We start from the raw sequence: 14,050 nt of genomic DNA, 5'->3' as shown, positions 1-14,050 counted from the left end.
TCTGCCTCTCTGTCTCTGTCTCTGTCTCTGTCTCTGTCTCTCTCTCTCTCTCTCTCTCTCTCTCTCTCTCTCTCTCAACTTTGAAGTCTATTATACATCACTTGTGAAGTTTAGGACACATTTCACATAACTTGCTATGTTGTTCCTTCTGTGTGCATATGTCTACTCAAATGTTTCTCTATGTCTAAGCTTCCAGTTTGGGATGTGCAAGATGCTATATGATTTCCAAATTTGATTATTTATTTAATTGACCGTTTCAATTTCAATTTCCATTTGCTACACCATTGCCCAAAATTATTTTTACCATAGCAGTACAGGTGGAATCCTTCCTCTACTTAGTTTGTTCTGAAGACCTTTTTATTACACAAGCATTTAAAATAACTAATAGATTTTCTAGTCTTGACCCATGGGGTTTGAAAATAGCAGGAATAGTTGCACTTTAGTCAGATTGATTCTCTCTCCAATTCCAAGACTGTTATTACACTAATTGGCAGTGGCAATAGGATACTTAAGCATATAATGTAGTAGTTGTTTAGGAAGATCTAACTTCAAATGCCTATTTGACTGAGTAGACTTTGTATTTCAACCTAATTTATCATATAGGAAGGAAGGTCCTATGAACGAAGTGACAATGCATCACTTTAAAATTGGGTCCTTAGAACAATTGTGACTGTATGTGTTAGAGTATATGGGAATTGTATTCATGTTCCAAGCATAGTAGAAAATAAGGGCCTGTACCGGATTTCAACAACTCAGATACATATCAGTTACTTATGTATACTGTGATTAGCATGAAGAATAAATTGGAGGGAAAGGATCAATATGTAAAAAGTACACACCAGAACTTGGGGGTAATTGCAAATTTATTCATACCATCTGTTAGGTGAAAATACTGGCATTATTACACTGAAGTAGTAGTCTCACTGAAGGTCCTGTTCCCTGGACAACATTTATACCTGTAAAACTGTGACTTAACATCTGACTTAAGCAAAATATTTCTCTGTCAGGATGATGGAAAAATTGTACATGTAGGAATTATCTCAGTGAACATTTTCTTACAGTGGTTTATTTTGAGTACTTTGCTAACATATTGTCATGCAAGTCTAGTTCGTTAAGAAATTGTGATGAAAAGTGTTTGGAATGATCTGAAGAGCAGCACTACTGACTAATATAGAAGCTTACTTGAATGGGAAACCATGTACAAGATGCTTGAAGTCGTGACTAGAAACTCATTGGAAAGTTTCAATTTTAGCTCTTTTAACATTGCACATTTTGAGTGTACGATGATAGTTTATACTCTGTAATAGTGACGGGTAATAGAAGCACAAAGATTTAATGTACATTATAATGAAGTTGAAACCTGTAAAGAATTTGGTACATGCATTTGTAGTTAGGAATTTATTGATATAAATAGGTACCTTGTACCTATTTATAACATTATTGCTTATTACTTTTAATGCTTGCCACCTTTGATTTTCTAAATTAGAGTAACATCTAGCAGCTGGAAGTTACACTAGAGGTGTTCTGGTTACCATACTAGGCAATTCTTAATGGCAATGTCCTTAGAAGCTGACCTATGATTACAACCCACAGTTTTGCTGTCATTTAGCTAGAGGGGACATGTGTTACTGTCGTAATCAATTGATGAGATTGGATGGATGACCGAATGATGAAACTGTGGGCTGGGTGTTTAGCTTGACATCTTGTCTGTGACAAAATAGCAGAATGGATGCATGGGCAGCATTTCTTCCATCATCTTTATCCTCAAGATAGAATTATCTGTGCACTTTGACATTCTATAATGCTAATTGAGATTAACAAAAACCACAAGTATAATCACATTTTCATATTAATAAAACTAACACGCGTTATAGTACGTCTCATTTCTTGGTAGTTTTTCCTCTGTTCTTCTGTGACAGAAGTAAATATATTTGATGTGCTTTTTTGAGAATTTAAGAATGTATTTTCTCATTAACAGTTTAACAAGACATTTTTTAAATGATGGTAAACCAGATATTTTGCTTATAAAGCAATGATTGGTAGCCTCTTTTTGTTGAAGGCCTATCCACCTTCTGTTGAAACAAATAGCTCTGCAGAAAACTGATAAGACACTTGTCTAATGTCTGGCAGCCAGGCGTTCCAAAGCAAAGGGATTGCTTCAGAGAAGCCATGCTTTCACATTCATAGCCCTTTCACTGCTCATGAAAGTGGGATCCTAAAAAACCGTCTGCCCACATGGACTGCGGAGATTCTACCTAGAGGAGGAAATTTACTATATATAGAACTATATATAAGGCTTAGTTTTCTACTTCCTTTCTTTTTGACCCATTCATTATTCCTTTAATCTTTATATATGGCCAACTGATCTCAGTGCACCACTTTTATGTTGGCTATTCTTTTTATCCCATTAATTCATCACAAATTAATTCTTGAGTTTATCTTTCTTTCTTTGTTGTACCATTTCTACTGCATTCAACTTTTTATGTTTCTCTTAAAATATCCAATTGTTGCATCCATATAAAAAAGGAGACAGAAGCATATTTTTACATGCAACCATTTTCACTTCTTTTAACAAACTTTTATTCTTCATAACAAATCTTACATTACCTACTTATTTTATACCAGCATTCGCAAAATTTAAAATGTCTTCTTTTTCCAATCACACACAAACCTATCTATCTATCTATCTATCTATCTATCTATCTATCTATCTATCTATCTAATCATTCACTCCCATTTTCCCATTCAAATTCACTTTGATCTTTGACACATTAATTTTCAGATCCATACTCTTCGCGGCATCATAAAATCTAACACCAACTGCAAATCATTCAAGTTCTAATCTAAAGCAACACCAGTTTATCTATGTACAATAATATATGTCTCCAACCAACACAGTTCTAAGAGTACCCGAAACACTGATATAAGAGCTGATTCCCAGACTGATAAAGATACAACAGCTATTATATAAACAACCAGCTGCAAACTTCTTCTCTATCAGCAAAGATCAGAAAAAGGCTTTGAGAAAGAAAATCAGAGAAACTCTACCTAATGTGCATCAAGATATTTTGGATTTAAATTGAAAATAGCTCACTTGCTGAAATCCCTGTATCCCTTACCCTTTCATCTCAACAAACATTGCTAAACAGAATTTTGTGAATATTGTACTTGGAAAATAAATCATTTTTTGTTCAGGCAGCTGCCAAAGAGCTTGTCTTTTACTTATTCATGTATCCATCAAACAAGGAAGGGGGCTATCAAACATGCTTATTCCTAATTCCTGTTCAATGTTGAAAATTTGCTAAGCATTCCATTTATTTTCACACATGTTTTACTTCTAAATATATACCGCTATTACACATTCAGCAACCAACCTTCAATTCATGCAAAACACTCCATTAATTTAAGCTTATTCACTTTATCATATGCTTTTAGTGTATCAACAAATATGTAATTTTTTTCTCACTTTCATACATTTCTCAGTGACTTGTTGGCAAGCTAAAAATGTAGTTTGCCTGTCCCTTCCTACCATAAAGCCATATTGTGGTTCCCAAATTTTGCTCATTGTCACCTGTTGAATCTTTTGAACAGAATTCTGCTAAACACCTTCCCAGGAACATTTAACAAAGTAATTCTGCTACATTCCATTCCCCACTATCCTGCCAGAGCTGAAGAAGCTTCTTGGATGAGGAGTGAAATGTCTTCAAAAGAAAAAAACAAAGTCCGTTGCCTCCTGAAAAAGCACCTTTGGGACAACCATGACCTGGTTGGAATCTCTACAGACTTTAATTCTACTACAGTTTTTTTTTTCATTAATTCTCTCTATCTTTGCCTTTATAGAGGGGAACAATCATGGCATTCTCCTAGCTGCTGGTATCAAATTAATTAACATGGTAATTAACATTGTGTTTAACTCACTTTTTATATACAAGCATAACCTGTCAACTAAAGAACAGAGTCCCTGGGTCAGAGTCAAGATCATCACTCCCCTCCCAGACCTTAACATTATGAATGTAAGATTTGAGACCTTAAATCTGGAATAGGATAGCATCCATTCCCAAAACTCAGAAAATTTGGTAATGCATGCCAGATCACGCAGTCACCTCTCACCAATCATGGATAAATATAATCTCAATACAAATGGATTACCAGCAACATCTTGAGACTAATGTCATTGATGATCCAGGCTTTCAACCAAGCATGCAGCAAATTGCTCTTCCATTAAAGCCTTTCCTAAAGCCCCCTTCAGTGCTTCTCCCAACCTGTCATGTACAGAATAAATTGTCCTTCTCCCCAATGTTAGGTACCTTATATGTCCAGCCCTACCTTTGCTGCAAGCCAGCAGGACCACAGTGGCCCCAGATCATCCCAGGCCCAAATGCAACCATGCTTACCATAAGAATAGAACTGTGTTTTTTTTTTTAAAAAAACTCTTTCAAACAGGCCACATTCCATGAAAATAAAACATCTAAACCAATTAATCTATTAGTTTATCTGGCTAAATTGTAAAATGTGGTGTAAAATTTTACATATATGATCTATCTCCCAAACTAGATGGTATTCCCTGTTTATTTTTCACTACTGTTTTCATTTGCAAAGGAATAAACAGTTGTAAAATACTGATTCAGTAAGTTTCGGAAAGAGGTTGGAGAATATTTCACAAAGCTTCTAATACTGTCATATGGAAGCAGTGTTCCTGCTTATTGGAAAGATCAAAAGTTTAAACTGCTCTCCTGCACTGTAACATGTTGTATTAACAGCAGATTCATTTATTTCCTAATTAACAAAAAGTGTTCTTTTTATTTAAGCCATCTGGCCACAGAGCATGTTGTTTAACTGCTTGCTGTTACAGTTTGGAGCCACAGAGATGGGAGGGGGGAATGTTTTGGCTCTTATTTTGGCTAGCGACTAAATCAATGCTGTAGGTGTATTAACACACATACTTGTCATTGCAGCATTTACTCCTTATTGATCAGGCATACCACACACACACACACACACACACACACAGATTTCTTTTTACAGGCAAAACACTTTTAACATTGACAGTTGGTTCATGCCACTCGGCAGTTGCAATTGAGTGCTGCCGTTCTCTTTCCATATCAACAGTACTGTCTACAGCAAATATTTTTCAATGACCTTTTGCTCTAGACACTTGGGCACATTATGTGAAAAAAAAAATACTCTTTTGTCATGTCTTCATTCATGATGTAGTATAAAAATTATGCATACTTATATTTATATTTATTTAGTTATTTGCTAATTCTGAAAGGTCTGCAGCTTTCTACTGATCCTTTCTTGATTGCTTGATGTATACAGCAGCTATGTTTACTTACCTTGCATTGCACCGATAAAAGGAATTCTGGCTGGAAATCTGATTTTTAAATTACAGACATACCCATTATAGGTAGTCCTCAATTTATGACCATAACAGAGCCTGGAATTTCTGTCATAGATTATGATGGTCATTTGTCAAGACATGCATTTAACCATTTCATGACCTGTTTTATAGTGGTTGTTAAGCAAATGATGTGATTGTTAAGCACATGCATATATCCATATGGATGGTTGGGGGTTTTTTTTGCCAGAAACTGGCCCCAAAGGCCAAAAACCAGAAAAACAACTAGTAAACCACAATCATGACCATGGAATGCGGCACCCAGCTGTGAAGGTGACCTCGTTGCCAAGTGCCTGAAATGCTGTCATGTGACCATGGGTATGTGTGCGTGTGCAACTTTCCAATGTCCAGAGTTGGTTCCTAAGTAGCTTTTGGGGATGGGTTCATTGTAACTTATTGGTCGTAAATCAAGGACTGCCTATATATATGAGACTATAAATAATTATACTTTCCAATTGATGTATTCTGCTTTTCCTTAACTTTCCAAAGAGAGACAATTTGTTGTAGTGGTTAAGACATCAGACTAGAAGCTAGGTGACTGTGAGTTCTAGTCACTGAGCTGTTGATAAACTATTCAGATTGACGAGTCTATAGCGTTAGAGGACCAAATGTGATTTTATGGGCTTCTTGTGTTACTTAATCCTCTTTAAGCATATATTGCCTCAACAATTGTCTGGGTTCTGTAACCAGATTCCTGATTCCAAAATGATGAGTAGTTTTCCTAGGAAGCACTGAAAGCAAAAGACCTGTTTCCTGTATAATATGCAAAGATTGAAGTGTTTGGCCATATCAGTTTTCTCTGAAGCTCAACATTTTTCCATAACATGACGTCTACCTCAATAAATTAGGAAACTGACATTGTTCCTACAGTGTTGTTGTTCAAAGTCATCTTGCAGTTCCTGTTGAAATGCAGTGCCCTGCTGTATTTCTCTTATCTTTCATGTTTTTCCTCCTTTTGTATTTGTACATTTAGTAGCTATTGCATGTGCTCTGTTGCATTGCTCTTCTGAAATAATTTTGATGAATGAGTCCATCCTATATTATTTTTATTGTAAGACTTCTTTACAAATATTTGTAGAAAGTTGTCTGTGATTAGCATCATTTATTTTCCTTTTAAATGGATTTGGCATTTACAAAATTTGAAAAAACATATACTTGAATTTTCCTCTGTGGAAAGATAAAGATAAAGCAGCAGGAGAGGAGAGGAAACATGATACTGGTTTGGCTCTAGGTTGATTATTTTCCTTTGATCTGAAGGAACGGCATCATTCCTGCAGTTTAATGTGGAAGGAGAAATCAAAAAGTAGGACTAGCTCTGTTTAATTTGAATGTCTGGCTTAAAAATCCTAAATGGTTTGCCCTCATGCTCACTCTCCTCTTTAGTATAAATTCCCATCTAGTGTTGGTGTTTGAGTCATGGTATGTGGGTGTACTTTTAATGTGCTATCATTTATACTAACTTTTCTGGTCTTTTCTCCTTAGGTAATTGAATTGCCAAATTGTACAATGAGTCTCATTTTATAATGTATTAGGAAACAAAACAGCTACATTCTATAAAGAACTTACAATATATTATCAGCAACAAGTGATCTAGTTTTCATCTGTAGTTTAAAATTTGATCTGACCAAATGAAATATATAGTAGCAACTAATCACCTGTCAATTAACTTTCATTGTGATATCTTGAAATAAAACACAAGAAGAGCCCTACTGGATAAGGCTACAAATCCAACTGGATTCTAAAAACATTCTAACCATATTTACTATATTTTAGTTTTTAAATCCACATCCTTTCCAGCACTTGGGTTTTAACAATAAGTCTCTGTTGATTTATATTTTGATAAAACCATGAAATGAAGCAGCTATTTTGCAAAATGGTAAAATTAAAATTGTCTCCCTGATTAACAGAATGAGAATTTAACAAAAGAAAAGAAGAATTCTTGTTGTGTTGGTTTTGCCCTCTATAGATAAAGCAAAGAGTTTTCTACAAATACTCATTCCAGAGTTAACTATTTAGAAGTAATAATGTTCCCAAGTGCATAAAACATATTCCATCTCTTTAGTTTAAGCATTACAAGATCTCTTCTAAATTTTAAATCCTAAATCCTAACGTTTGAGTAAAGGTTCATTAATAACATTATTATGAAGTTGTGGCCCCTGTCTTCAGAACAGCAGCCCTCATGAAGATAGGCTACAGCTCCCATTCTTCAAATGTGCTGGAAATCTCTTAAAACCTGGCTCTGTTTTCAGGCCTGGGGTTAAAGTGTCTGTGGAATCCATGGCAATTTTTCTTGTTTCTGAGTTTTATTTATGGGGTTTTGTTCAGATGGTCATGATTCTTTTACATTATATATTCTTTCAAATACAGTAAGCTGTCCAGAGTCTTTTTGGAGTTGGGCAGCTCAACATCCAATAAACAAAATGAACCAACCAACCAACAAATCATAGTTTAAAGAAATGTTTTACATAATAAGGCAGGTGTCTCTAAACCTGGCAACTTGAAGACTTTTGGACTTCAACTCCTAGAATTCCTCAGCCAGCCATTGCTGCTGAGGAATTGTGGGAGTTGAAGTCCACAAGTCTTCGAGTTGTCAAGTTTGGATAGCTCTGTAATAAGGCCATTGTACCAGCATAAAATAATCTAGCTTGATTATTTTCTTACTTGACTATTTATCTACTGCTTACTTGGTAACAACTCACTTAATTTTAATTTGTTTCTCTTCTAATTGCAGCTGAGAGCTGTGGAAGATTTATCTTAAATTATGTATCCTAAAGTATCTTAAAGTATGTACACCTGTTTTTGTGCATATGATAGTTGATATACATACTAATTCACCAAACAGTCCTATTTCTAATTATACAGAAGCAACAACTATACAGATCATTCTGTACAGAATAATAGAGTTGAAAGGGATCTTGGAGGTCTTCTAGTTCAACCCCCTGCAGGAAACCATATATCATCATGGACAAGTGACTGTCCAATATAGACAAATGGCTGTCTTAAGTATGCATTGAATGAAACAAAATTGAAAGTAATAATAGAGATCATGAAAAGTTTGCAGCTAATAATGTTACTTCCTGTACTTGGATGCTTCATAGCCCAAGAAAACACGTAGTTGTAGCAAGCCAAACATCTGGCTGTCATTTGAAAGAATTTGAATTTAGAAATATATGCATTCTGTTCTACACTTGGGAAAGAAAACTGAAAGCGGTAACGGAGCAACCTGGCATATATAATTTTAAATGTCTGGAGAAAAACTATTTCTAATTGTATTTGCTAAATAATAAAACTAGTAAAAGTTTACTGCATAGGAAATGTCTAGGTTTGTAAGGGCTTAAAATTAATTTGGATGATTTATATTAATATGCTAGTTTAGAATGAGGAATGTAGCAACCTGAACTAGATGAGAATTGCCTATATTGGTTCATGCCTTTTAAAATGATAGACCTGTGAATTTTAGTTAGGAAATGGTATATAGAATACCGTTTTTATTAGATGATTTACCTCTAAAGTTCCTGGCACATGACGATAACAGGATATGACAAACACAGCCTTGAGAATTTCCTCTAGAATTTTAGAGAGGGATTTTCCAGTAAGACTTGCTCATTTTTTTCTCAAATGTCTGGCTGATCACTTGAGGGTGACATATGGTAGAAACATGCTTTGAGGGACAAGCCTCCTGTATGGCAAACAGTACCATGCAAAACAGACAGATGGTGGCTTATTCAACCTTGGAAAGTTGTTTAATCCTACATACTGGCAAAGTCTAAGTAGAGAGAGACAAAGAGAAAGCTATACAACCCTAATGGCATCTGAAACAAAGATGTGATAAAAATTCTCACAAACAGCTTTGTACTTTGAATGTAACAATGTTGCTCTGGTATAATCAAATAGAACAATCTGACTGTTTCAATATATATATAGTAAATAGCAGCAAATATAGCCTGTTGTTTGAAATTCATTTTAAAAGTGCATATTTGAAAAGACATTAATTTGAATTGTTCAATTGCTCAGGAGAGGGATGCATTTTTAAAAGTCTATTCTTATTTACTTGTTTGCTAATTATACTTTCCTTTCTCAAAGTCTTTAGTATTTATTATATTTTTTATTGCATGGTTGATTGATGATGTATATGCAACTGCATAGATGAGTTTTCTCCATAACAATCTACCCCTAACTTGGTTTTTCCATCTTTAATGGTACACCCACCACCATTGTAACAGAGCCCATGCTGATGGTCATCTTCTCTTTTCTTCTATCTTTTACCAGCATTATCACTTCCTTTAGACAATGAGGTCTTTACATACAAGTGGTCCTTAATTTACAACCACAATTGGGACCAAAATGCTAAATGATACGGTTGTTCAGTGAGTTCGCCTGATTTTATGAGTGCGTTTTGCCATGGTTGTTAAGTAAATCCAATTTCCCCCCATTGACTTTGCTTGTTGGAAGCCAAGGAAGATCAGGAAGACCCTGGGATTTTGCAACCATAGTAAATGCATGCTGGTTGCCAAGTATCCGAATCACGATCACTTGACCACGGGGATGCTGTGAAAATCATAAGTTGAAGAACTAGTTGTAAATCACTTTTTCCAGTGCCATTGCAATTTCAAATAGTCATTAAGTGAATGGCTGTAAGTTGAAGACTACCTGTAATATGTCCAAAGTAGGATAATTTGAGCTTGGTCATTTGTACCTTGAGCTAGAACTCTTAATGTTGATTTATACAGTAATCCACTTGCTTAGTTTCTTGGCTGTCCAGGTATTCTCAGGAGTCTTCTCCAACACCAAAGTTCAAAAGCGCTAATACTCTTTCTAGCCTGCTTTTTCATTCCTTCTATAATACGTAATAAAAAACTACTGTGTGCAAAATAACATACAATTTTGGAATGTATGTAAAAACAGTAAAAAGTACTAGTAAGCTTGTTTAATTTTTTCTAATTATTTTTTAAATATTTTAAAAGCTTGTATGCTGAAAACTATTACTTCTTAGCAATTATGACATAAGTATAATAATTAAGAATAATAATTAGCGAAAGAAAGTCAAGTAGATATTTATTTTCTTCTGTAGAAAAATGTACTATTTTTGTCCTCTGAATAGTTGTTAATTTGTCTTGAAAATCCATATTTCAGCTGAGATCACAATAGAGGTTCATCAAGGTCTTGCTGGAGAAGAATTCTTGGAAATTTAAAACAATTTTTGTTTGTTTCTCTCCACAGAATAACTGAAATTACTGGCTGAACAGGATGATTATTAATTAAATAGAATTCAAAGCTGTACTGTGGCTTCCTGAATCAGTTGTGGTGAGTAACACAATTTATATGTTATATATATATATATATATTGAAATTGAAAAGAGGCCGCAAAATATGAATAGATGAGATGACACCTCTAGGTTATCAAGTATTTGGAGACCTGCACTAAGGGAAACTCGAGTTTAACATCAGAGGATAGGCAGAGATCCCAACAGGCAACCAATGGTGTTGTAATGCCTGCCAGAATCCTTTCCTCTTTGCAGATGATAGCTAGCAATAGGGAGAGAGCGAGAACCGAGCCAGAAGATATGCTGAGATCTCAGCAGGCAACCAGTGGTACTGTGATGCCTACTAGAATCTTTACCTCTTTGCAGTTGACAGTTAGTAATAGGGAACCAGAAAAAGCTGGGCTGTTAACACGCAATCAGGCTGCAGCTAGGATAATGAAGCAGGACCCACAGCTTTACTTTACTGATAGTAAAGGCCCGAAGATACAAGGTAGAGAGCTTGTTAAAATGTTGCCAAACCTTTAAAGTGTTTGTTAGGATTTTAGCCAGAGTTTTAAAAGACCTTACAAAGTGTTTTGTTGGGATTTTAGAGGATTTTGAGCTGGGATCTTAGCCAGGATTTTAAGCATTTTAACTAACAGACTTTTAATGATGCGGGAAAACACCCGAGATTTTAACTTTATATATATGTGTGTATATATATGTGTGTGTGTGTGTGTGTGTGTGTGTGTGTGTGTGTCTTTTTCTTTTTCGTAGGCTTTTATGTGCATATTCTTTCTAGCCAGGTTTTACCTACGTAAACTAAGTTGTTCTACAGCCCTGGTTCTGTGAAATCTCATTCACAAGTTTCTGGGCCTTTTTTCTGCTGACAAACTGCAACTCTCTCCCAGAGAGCAACACAGAGTTGCAGTTTGTCAGCAGAAAAAAGGCCCAGAAACTTGTGAATGAGATTTCACAGAACCAGGGCTGTAGAATAACTTAGTTTACGTAGGTAAAACCTGGCTAGAAAGAATATGCATACATTTATATATATATATATATATATATATATATATATATATATATATATATATATATATATATAAAAGCATATATATGCAAGTTTTGTGTATTTGGGTCTTTTCCCATGTAAGATTGAAAGTATCTTGGCAATGTTTCGACGAGGTCCCACTCGTCATCTTCAGGCTGGTGTCTTCGGCTTCGTGCTTGTGCGAGGAAAGCTGTGGGGAATGTTGTGAGATCATTCATGACAGTGATTTCAGTAATCTTACATAAATAAGTAAGTTTGGTAATATTTTGTTCTTCAGACCAACATGGAAAAATAGCTGAGTAGCACTTATGGCTACTGGCCCGTTTGGTGAATATGACTCACTTTATTTAAACTTGATTTAGTTTTTGGGCTACTACAGGTTTACTTATATCATAAGTACGCTCATGTGCGCATGTACGCTCATACATTGGAATGATTGGCTGCTTTGTCATTCACATTTGCAAAGTGATCTGCTTAGGTTTTCACAATACCTAATCAAAATCAAAGGTAATACATTCAAATAAGGTTTTCAATTATAGTTGTCCATAGGAGATATTGTCAACTATTTTTAATTTGTCTGTGGCAAAAGCCAACAATACAAAACTCAAAACATTTCATTTCCAGTTATTGTCTTAAATAAAACTAAATTAAAAAGTACCATTAAAAGATGGCATTGCAGCAACTTCCTAGTTGCTTTGCCCAATGTTTCGTCTCTGAAGAGTTTTGGGACGAAATTAGGGCCTTCCACATTGCTGCAAATTGAGGAGGAACAATATAAAAAGAAACAAAACCAGCCACTCTGGAAAGTAGTGGAGCTCTGTCGCCAGAGAACATTTCAAGAAACAGGCGTCATCTTCAGATGCAGACCTGGTAACTCTGTTATATTTCAAATTGCTTTTCAAGGACACAAATATAACAGAAACGGAAAATTGTTTCTGGCTTACACTATCCAGTCTACGGGCTAGGTTGCCTCTTTCACATTGTAGGATATAAAAAATAATTTCCATCAAATTGGTTTGCACACTTTGGTGGCCACAAACTTCTCTTAAACACTTGATTCAAAAAGACATATATTTCCATGTCTACAGGCTACTAGATGAAATGTTTGACACATGCAGCACTTAGGATACAAGCCCGCTGTTTGTGGAAATAGCTTGTCTGCCTAAAAATAGACAAAAGGTTTCATTGTTTCTAGGAAAAATGAACACAAGTGTGTTTCTTGGACATTGTGATGAAATAACAAGCCCATACCAAAGAGAAACTTTTTCATCCCTTCTATGTCAGAGAAAAACCATATGAACATAAATCAAAGCTGACAATTTGATTTGCAAATGTGTATACGGTTAATGTTCATACAGGTGTATAATGCAGGTGAATATTTTAACTCTTCTATAGCCTGTGTAAAAAGATTGTCATACAATACCTTTTTTGTTGTTTCTGTCTTTTATTTGATATTTAATGCACTATAATGTGTTATAGTGATTTCTCTCTTGACCAGTTGTCAAAAAGTTATAGTTCTTGACCAGTTATTAAAAAGTAGATCAAAATAGTTGATTGAGCTTTCATCAATTAAACAAAGTTTTCCTGATATCTGGGAATTTCTTCCTCACTTTGGAATCTGATATGTACTGCATTGCCTATTTATTGGTTGCTTTTTTTATTCACTTTGTCTGCTTGCTCTGTGAGTAGAGCAAGTATTTTACTGACACTATAAGTTCCCAGTTCTTGAAGACGTGCAGAAGTACCATATCTGATATTAGACATATAATTAAGAAATCTGAGAAGGAAAGAATCTAAAGACTAAATGTAATTCCATTTGTGTGCTATATTGTTGATTAGAAACAATGAATGACACATTGCTACTCTAGTACTTCCATACTTAATTTCAATACTAATATTAAGTCTTGATAGTTTAGGGAAATAAATGCTTGGAACAAAGCCCACAAATATTTTCTGGCATGTTAATTCTGTTATTGGCTGGAATTCTAAGCAATATTCTAATCAGGAAAAGGAAGTAATTTCTATCACTTCAGATTTTAACCTTTCTCACAGGATGCAATCCTGTTCCCAGATTCCTCAAATCTATAATACTACTGTATGTTTTCAGGTGCAAGGGGAAGAGGAGCTCCATTCCATGGTAATGAAAACTATTCTTGACTGTGGAAAAGAAATCAGGATCCAAATAACTGTGTAATTGAAAATTATTTGGGGGAGGGCACTCCAACAGTGTGTGTTATCCAATTGTATTATACACAGCATAGATTAAACTAAGGTCTCTAGGAACTAGAGGTTTAGAAATGAAACAAACAAAATGTTAAAAAGGTATGATATTTATGTAGTTACTTACCAAGCACAAAA

General features: G+C 35.0%; 1 protein-coding gene across 2 annotated transcripts in view; it reads left to right on the top strand.

Moving 5' to 3' along the window:
• The window catches only part of LDLRAD4 (low density lipoprotein receptor class A domain containing 4), a 260,918-nt gene that overhangs the window by 32,070 nt on the left and 214,798 nt on the right, over nucleotides 1-14,050 (top strand). For both annotated transcript variants that reach the window (XM_034429402.3, XM_034429403.3), the window contains exon 2: nucleotides 10,619-10,702. The gene's annotated coding sequence lies outside the window, so the exon portion shown is untranslated. The remainder of the gene's footprint in view (nucleotides 1-10,618; nucleotides 10,703-14,050) is intronic.

Source organism: Pantherophis guttatus, chromosome 3 (assembly GCF_059756535.1).
Source record: "Pantherophis guttatus breed Tessera chromosome 3, ASM5975653v1, whole genome shotgun sequence".
NCBI lineage: Eukaryota > Metazoa > Chordata > Lepidosauria > Squamata > Colubridae > Pantherophis > Pantherophis guttatus.
This window is presented reverse-complemented; position numbering and strand designations above follow the sequence as displayed.